Genomic DNA, 7,765 nt, shown 5'->3' on the forward strand with positions numbered 1-7,765 from the left:
CATAATTTCATTTTTTGTGGTTGAGTAATATTCTATATACATATGTTCCACACATATATATATATTAAAAGAATGACATTTTTCAAAATAAATGAATACATAGAAAATGGGTTTTCTGACACGACTACCTAGAAAACACAGTAACATTTTATTTTGCTCTTGTGAGTGATACAGTGCCTAATGTACACATTTATTGCATAATTTCAAAAGGGAAGGAGAATAATTGCTTATTGTTTTTTAATGTAATCACACTCCTTACTTGCAGCACCAAGAATATGATCCTCTGTACCATATTCAAGGCTTAGGGCTCCTGGGTGTTGAGAAGCATAGTGCAAAATAGCCATAAAAGGAGAAAGTCCTTGGGAAAATGGCGAAGGGCCAGAAATACCCGGCTTTGCACTGTGGACAGAAAAACATCTCCTGCCTTTGGTTATGCTCAGCGCTAAGAGTTAATAGGGATGTTACTTGTGAAAGCGGGTTGTGGGATAAACCCATGAGTCATTTAGAGTGCGCTGGCCTTGAAATGTTTTTACTGATTATGTGTTAACTCCGTATGCACTCTGCTGACCGTATAAGCTCTTTGTTCCTGCTTCTATAAAAAAGCTTGATTGCAGAAATACTCTTCTCAGTCCTTGCAAGAGACTGTCCAAGTGTCCTTCTTTCAGGTTCGTTGCTTCCAAGTCCCGGGGAGAAAAAAAAAATCCCCAACAAGTGGCGCCCGAACAGGGACTTGAGAGGAAGGCTGAACAAAGCGATGAACCCCTGCAGAAAGAGGTAAGCAGGATGGGGCAACATAGCAGTAAAATTCCTTTCATTTCTATAATGCATCATTTTTTGAAACAAAACGGTGTTAATGTTTCAAGAGATCAGACTGCTATCATATTTTACTGGAACAATTCATGGTTCCCAGAAGAGGGGACACTCAATCTAGACATATAGAAAAGGGTTAAAAATAATATTTTGCGAGCATATCAGCAAGGGTTACATGGTCACTCATACGGGCTATCATAGAACAAATTGAAGGGCATAATGTTGATTTGGAAGTAAAAACTATTCAATCTTTACATGAATATGAGCATAAGGAACAAGATATGCAAGGTGCTTTGAAATACAAGAATGTTATGCTCAATCAGACACAATCCTTAGAAAAACAACTTAGAGATGTATATATACAGGATATGTCAAAACTGAAGCCGCTTAGAACGGAAGTCATTTCATTCAATGAACAGCCCAAATCTGAGGTTTTTCCTTCTGCTCCACCTGTAACAGCAATTGCTAACTTTGCTCGTACTAATCATTTCACTCCTCCTCGGGAGATGCCTGCTTGCACTTTCGCTTTCCCAATGCAATTTAATCAACCTGCCCAAGGCCAAAATACTTGGGCTAATCTAGATTTTGGCATGTTGTCTAGCTTTAAGAAAGCATGCACTCTGTATGGACCTACTTCTCCTTACTGTATAGAATTTCTCGGAGGATGGGCTGACCATTGGATGCCATATGATTTTTTTCAAATAGCAAAGATAATTCAAAATCCTCAACAATTACTTCAGTGGCAAATATGGGTTAATGATAAGGCCCAACAAATGCTGATTGACCAGCAATCTCATGGTAACCCTGCCAATTTAACCTATGATATACACACTGGAACAAGAGCCATGGCTGATATGATTGCGCAATTAGCTAATATTACCCTTGGGATATTACATTTCATTAAAGAAACTGCCTGCAGGGCATAAGCAAAGGTTGCTAGCACTAACTCTGATGGTTCATTTATTAAGATTATTCAAGGACATAAGGAGGAATATTCTCAATTTATAGGAAAATTAAAGGATGCAATTGAGAAATCTATTAAGGATGTGACTTTAAAAAATATTATTTTAAAACAACTTGCTTTTGAAAATGCTAATGAGGAATGCCAATCCATGCTTAGACCAATTCAAGAGACTAGCTCTCTTATGGAATATTTGAAAGCATATAGGGACATCAGATCTATGTCCCATAGAGCAAATTGGCAACATTAGAAACCTTTAATGTACAAAAGGCTGCTAATACCAAATGTTTTAACTGTGGGAAGCCCAACCATATGAAAAAACAATGTTGCCTACCAACACAGGCCAAAAAAAATAATACTACTTCTAATAAGAAAAGACCCCCAAGAATATGTCCAAGATGTAAAAGGGGGTTCCATTGGCTGAATGAATGTCATTCTAAATTTGATAAGGATGGAAACACCTTGAACCCCGGGGCACAACAAAAACAACAAGGAAACTAATAAAGGGGCCATCCTCTAGCCCCGCTGCAAAAGGAGGACCTAATGTTAGGACGCTACAAGGAGCTACATCTAAGAGTACTTGCACTGATATATCTAGTCCTTATGATATGGAACTATAGAATTATACAACACCCACAAAATTCCAACTGGATATTACAGACTGATTCCACCCAGGACAATGGGACTAATTTTGGGACGTAGTAGCTGCACAATGAGAGGTTTAATGGTATTGACCGGTGTTATGGACAAAGATTATGAAGGGGAAATACATGTTATGGTAAATGTTATGAAAATGGGAAATGCATACTTACAAAAATGGGAACATTTTGCACAATTATTACTTTTGCCATATGTTAAACCAACGAAGGCATCTGATAAAGTTCAGCAGGGAAGCTTTGGCAGTACCAACCTTACTGCTACACTATCCACCTTATTAAAGGAGCATCAGAAACCCATGCTTACTTTACACATATGAGGAAATAATTTCACAGGCATGTTAGATACCGGAGCTAACATTTCAGTCATTAGAGCTGCAGAATGGCCCCTCGATTGGCTTAAGGTTATGGCTCCTTCTAGACTATTAGGATTGGATGAAACTGATGCCACACAAACTTTTGTCAGTGCATCCTATTTACAAATGTATGGCCCTAATCAAATTGTAGCTTATCTTAAACCATATATTACTAATATCCCTATCAATTTATGGGGACGGGATTTTCTTGAACAAACGAAAGCCACAATTTCTTTAAATGAACCTTTTTAATGGGGGCCATTGAGTTAACACTGCTGCCTCTCAATTGGGAATCTAATACCCCAGTATGGACACCTCAATGGCCCCTAACTAAAGAAAACTTGGCAACTCTGACACAATTAGTAAATGAACAATTACAAAAAGCTCATACAGAACCTTCATTTTCCCCATGGAATTCCCCTGTTTTTGTAATAAAAAAGAAATCAAGAAAATGGCGACTATTGATAGATTTAAGAAATGTTAATAATACCATGTCACCTATGGGGCCCTTACAACCCGATTGCCCTCCCCTTCTATGGTAGCAAAAGGATGGTCTGTAGTTATTATTGACTTACAAGACTGCTTTTTTACTATACCTTTGCACCCTAAAGATAGAAAACGTTTTACCTTTTCAGTTCCTTCTATAAATCACATGGCTCCTATTAAAAGATTCCAATGGAAGGTGCTACCTCAGGGAATGATGAACTCCCCTACCATTTGCCAATATCTCATATCTGTTTTATTACAACCCATTAGAGACAAGTATCCTACTGCATTTATAATTCATTATATGGATGATATACTTCTCTCTATGGAATCTGAACTCTGTTTGCAACAGTTATACAATGAAGTTACTACTACTCTTCAAAATCATGGCCTGCTTGTTGCACCAGATAAAATTCAATGGAAAGCACCCTTTAATTATTTAGGACATGTTATGGAAGAATCTAAAATCAAACCTCAAAAAACTCAAATTTCTGTGCAGTCTCTACTCATGCTGAATGATTTTCAAAAATTGCTAGGAGATATTAATTGGCTGCAGTCATCTGTTGGCATCCCCACCTATGCCTTACAAAATCTATTTAAAATTTTAGAGGGATCCCCTGACCCTAATAGCCCTAGGCAGCTAACAAAAGAGGCCAAAGAAGAACTGGCCTTAATGGAGAAACACATTCAACAATCTTTTTCAACTCGGCTAGATTATGATCAACCAGTTTCTTTATATATATTCCTCACTGAACATTCACCCATTGCAATTATAGCTCAACATAGCCCAATAGAATGGGTATATTTACACACTAAACAGTCTAAAAAAATTATGTCATATATTGAGAAAATAGGGCATTTAATTATGTCAGGAAGAAACCATGTACAAACTTTAACTGGATTTGATCCATATGCAATACACATTCCCTTGACAAAAAAAGGAATTGCAAATTACCTTACAGTATAACTTGACCATGCAAATGGCATTAAATGATTTTCAAAATGTTATCTCATTTCGTTTACCAAAAAGAAAATTATGGGACTTTCTACAATGTACTAAATTCATTGTAACTAATATCATTACATCCCAACCTATTTCTAATGCACCTACCTATTTCATTGATGGCAACAAGAAAGGCATAGCAGATTGTTGGCCCTGCTATCAAAGAGAAATTACCCACTACCTATTCTTCAGTACAAAGAGTTGAATTATATGCTTTATATGCTCTTTTGTCACTTCAACCATTATCCTTCATTGTATATACTGATTCCAAATACCTTGCTTCCCTTTTTCCTGATTTTGTTATCACCTTTTTATACAACCTAGATGAAGAATTATATACTCTCTTTTCACAGACTCAAACTTTAATTCATTCACACGGAACCTTTCTTTATTGCACATATACGTGCTCATTCAGGTTTACCTGGCCCTCTGGTCGCAAGAAATGATGCTGTTGACAGGCTCATAGCTCCCATTTTTACACCTGCCAATGATGAACATGCTAATTTTCAAAACAATGCTAACAGATTGCACTCTAAATACCATATTCCTCTCACTGAAACACGACATATTATTAAAACCTATGATGTTTGCACCCCTCTGCACTTACAAACTACGATTTCAGGAATTAATCCCCGGGGGCAACAACCTAATTCCCTTTAGCAATCTGATTTCACTCACTGCTCCTTAAGAAAGTTTTCTTTCCTTTTTGTCTCAGTTGATACATTTTCAGGCTTTATCTGGGCACTACCTGTCTCTTCAGAATCCAACAAACACACCATTTCCACACTCTTACTCACCTTCCCCATTATGGGGATTCCTTCTGTCTTGAAAACAAACAATAGACCTGCATTCACCTTGCATTCATTTCATTCATTTTTATCAGAATGGAACATAACACACATTAGAAGAATACCCTATAATCCTCAGGGTCAAATCATTATTGAAAGAGCCCACTGCACCCTAAAAACTCATTTACTAAAACAGAAAGGGGAAATATGGAAGAGGAGATAGACTTCTTATCCTATGAACCCTCAATTACTATTATCTTTAACTATTCCCTGAATTTTTTAAACTTAACAAAAAATAATTCTGACACTCGTGCAGATAGACATTTTACAGAAGACAAAAACAGCAAATTAGAAATCAATACACCAATATGGTATAAGCAATTTAATCAGTGGCTGCCAGGAATCTTACAACTCCTAGGCAAGTGTTATGGTCTTGTCGTTGCAGATGGAGAGGAAATCTAAGTTCCCCTTCACTATGTCCGTTACCGAGAGGGACCCCAAGACCAGACTCCCTTGGGAAGTGATGAAGATGACGCAAAGGGTCTTGTCAATGACCCTGGAGGAGACAATGAGGAAACGCCATCGTCTGAATCCTTACCCGACATGGGCTCAAGTGAAAAACATGACTCATCAGGCTGAGCAGACACTGAAGAGCAAGAGGAACATCATGATTGCTCCTGGTTTAATAGATCAAGCATTGGAGGCTTTCATAAATCTGAAACAAGTTTCTGGACTGATAAGGACATATTGCTGAATTGATATAATGGGGGCTTATTACCCCCACGACCCAGGATTGTGGTCCCCATTGTGGGGCCAGAGCAATGGCACATTTGGGAAATTCCAGCAGCTTTAGAGCACTTCGCTAATGTTTATGGGACTATGGGTATGTTTTGTCCTTCTAATTATACCTTCCTATACAATAGTACTGGCTATATTCAATCATATGTTCACCTTCCGTACTTGTTTATTGTAGGGCATTTTGATATTGACTTATCGACCAAGATTGTCAATTGTACTGCATGTGCATTGTATACCTGCCTTAATCACACCATTTCATATCACAATGCTAGCATTGCACTAGTTAAACAAAGATCTGAGTTATGGCTTCCCATAAACTTAACTGAGCCTTGGACTGATTCTGTATTTCTTTCTTTATTGTTGAAAATTGGACTAGACAAGCTCAAATAGATCAGCAATTACAAACACAAATTAATGAGTTACAAACTGAGTTATCCACTTAGGATACAAATGAGTTATCCACTTAGGAGATTAAGTGCAGCAACTGACTTTCCAAATACGTATACATTGTCACTGGAATTTTACTTCTTTTTGTCTGACTAACATGCCCTGTAATAGCACTGAATATCCTTGGGATAAAGTTAAAGTGCATTTGCAGGATCTCACAAATAACTCAAGTTTAGACATCAATTTGTTGAAACAACAAGTTGCTAATTTTCAAGTTAGGGTACCTAGGGAATTGTATAGCACTCAATTCTATGATACTTTAACCAAAACCCTATGGTCTCTAGGGTTAGAGCTTAGCTTTCAGGAAGCAATATTTTTATATATGTATTAATCACCCTGCTCTTTTTGTCCTTGATTATGGGATACAGAAGTCTCTACTCAAGACTCCGCGCTTCCCACAATGGAGTCCAACTAGCAGCCGCCATGCTTAATTTAAAAACAAAAGGAAAATATGTTGGGAAGCGTAGTGCAAAATAGCCGTAAAAGGAGAAAGTCTTTGGGGAAATGGCGAAGGGCCAGAAATACCCGGCTTTGCACTGCGGACAGAAAAACGTCTCCTGCTTTTGGTTATGCTCGGTGCCAAGAGTTAATAGGGATGTTACTTGTGAAAGCGGGTTGTGGGATAAACCCATGAGTCATTTAGAGTGTGCTGGCCTTGAAATGTTTTTACTGATTATGTGTTAACTCCGTATGCACTCTGCTGACCATATACTTTAAGCTCTTTGTTTCTGCTTCTGTAAAAAAGCTTGACTGCAGAAATAAACTTCTCAGTCCTTGCAAGAGACTGTCCAAGTGTCCTTCTTTCAGGTTCGTGAATTCCAAGTCCCGGGGAGAAAACCCCCAACACTGGGTGTGTTTGAGGCCGCACACAAAGCAGGAAACAAGGCCTAAAAGATGACCAGTTCCCACTGAGCTGGAATGTGACATGGGGTCTTCGGTGGGAAGGTAGCTTCATGATAGCATGGATGGTTAAGAGTCAGAGTGAGAGTTGAAAAGTAAAAAAGAGAAATGGTTGTGAAAAAGAAGGTCCAGATGGGTCAGAAGACTCTGAAAAAATATTAGGAGTCTGAGTATGTAGCTCACATCACAATGAAAGCAAAAATTAAGAGTTCTGAGTAGACAAATGGGAGAATAGTCTGAGAGTATGCGGTATGAAGGCAATGGCACCGCACTCCAGTACTCTTGCCTGGAAAATCCCATGGATGGAGGAGCCTGGTAGGCTGCATTCATGGGGTCTCTAACAGTCAGGCACGACTGAGCGACTTCACTTTCACTTTTCACTTTGATGCATTGGAGAAGGAAATGGCAACCCACTCCAGTATTCTTGCCTGGAGAATCCCAGGGAGAGGGAGCCTGGTGGGCTGCCATCTATGGGGTTGCACAGAGTTGGACATGACTGAAGCGACTTAGCAGCAGCAGCAGCATGCTGTATGAATACTTTATCACAGACTACTGGTGCT

The 7,765-nt window shown here is 38.6% G+C and overlaps 1 long non-coding RNA gene across 1 annotated transcript; it reads left to right on the top strand.

Annotated features, from left to right (window-relative positions):
• Positions 1-333: 333 nt before the first annotated feature.
• LOC113881944 lies at positions 334-7,085 on the top strand. Its single transcript, XR_003508224.1, has 2 exons — positions 334-774; positions 5,506-7,085. It is a non-coding gene; the product is annotated as an uncharacterized LOC113881944 (long non-coding RNA).
• The last annotated feature ends 680 nt before the right edge of the window (positions 7,086-7,765 follow it).

This window comes from Bos indicus x Bos taurus, chromosome 23 (assembly GCF_003369695.1).
Source record: "Bos indicus x Bos taurus breed Angus x Brahman F1 hybrid chromosome 23, Bos_hybrid_MaternalHap_v2.0, whole genome shotgun sequence".
NCBI classification, from domain to species: Eukaryota; Metazoa; Chordata; class Mammalia; order Artiodactyla; family Bovidae; genus Bos; species Bos indicus x Bos taurus.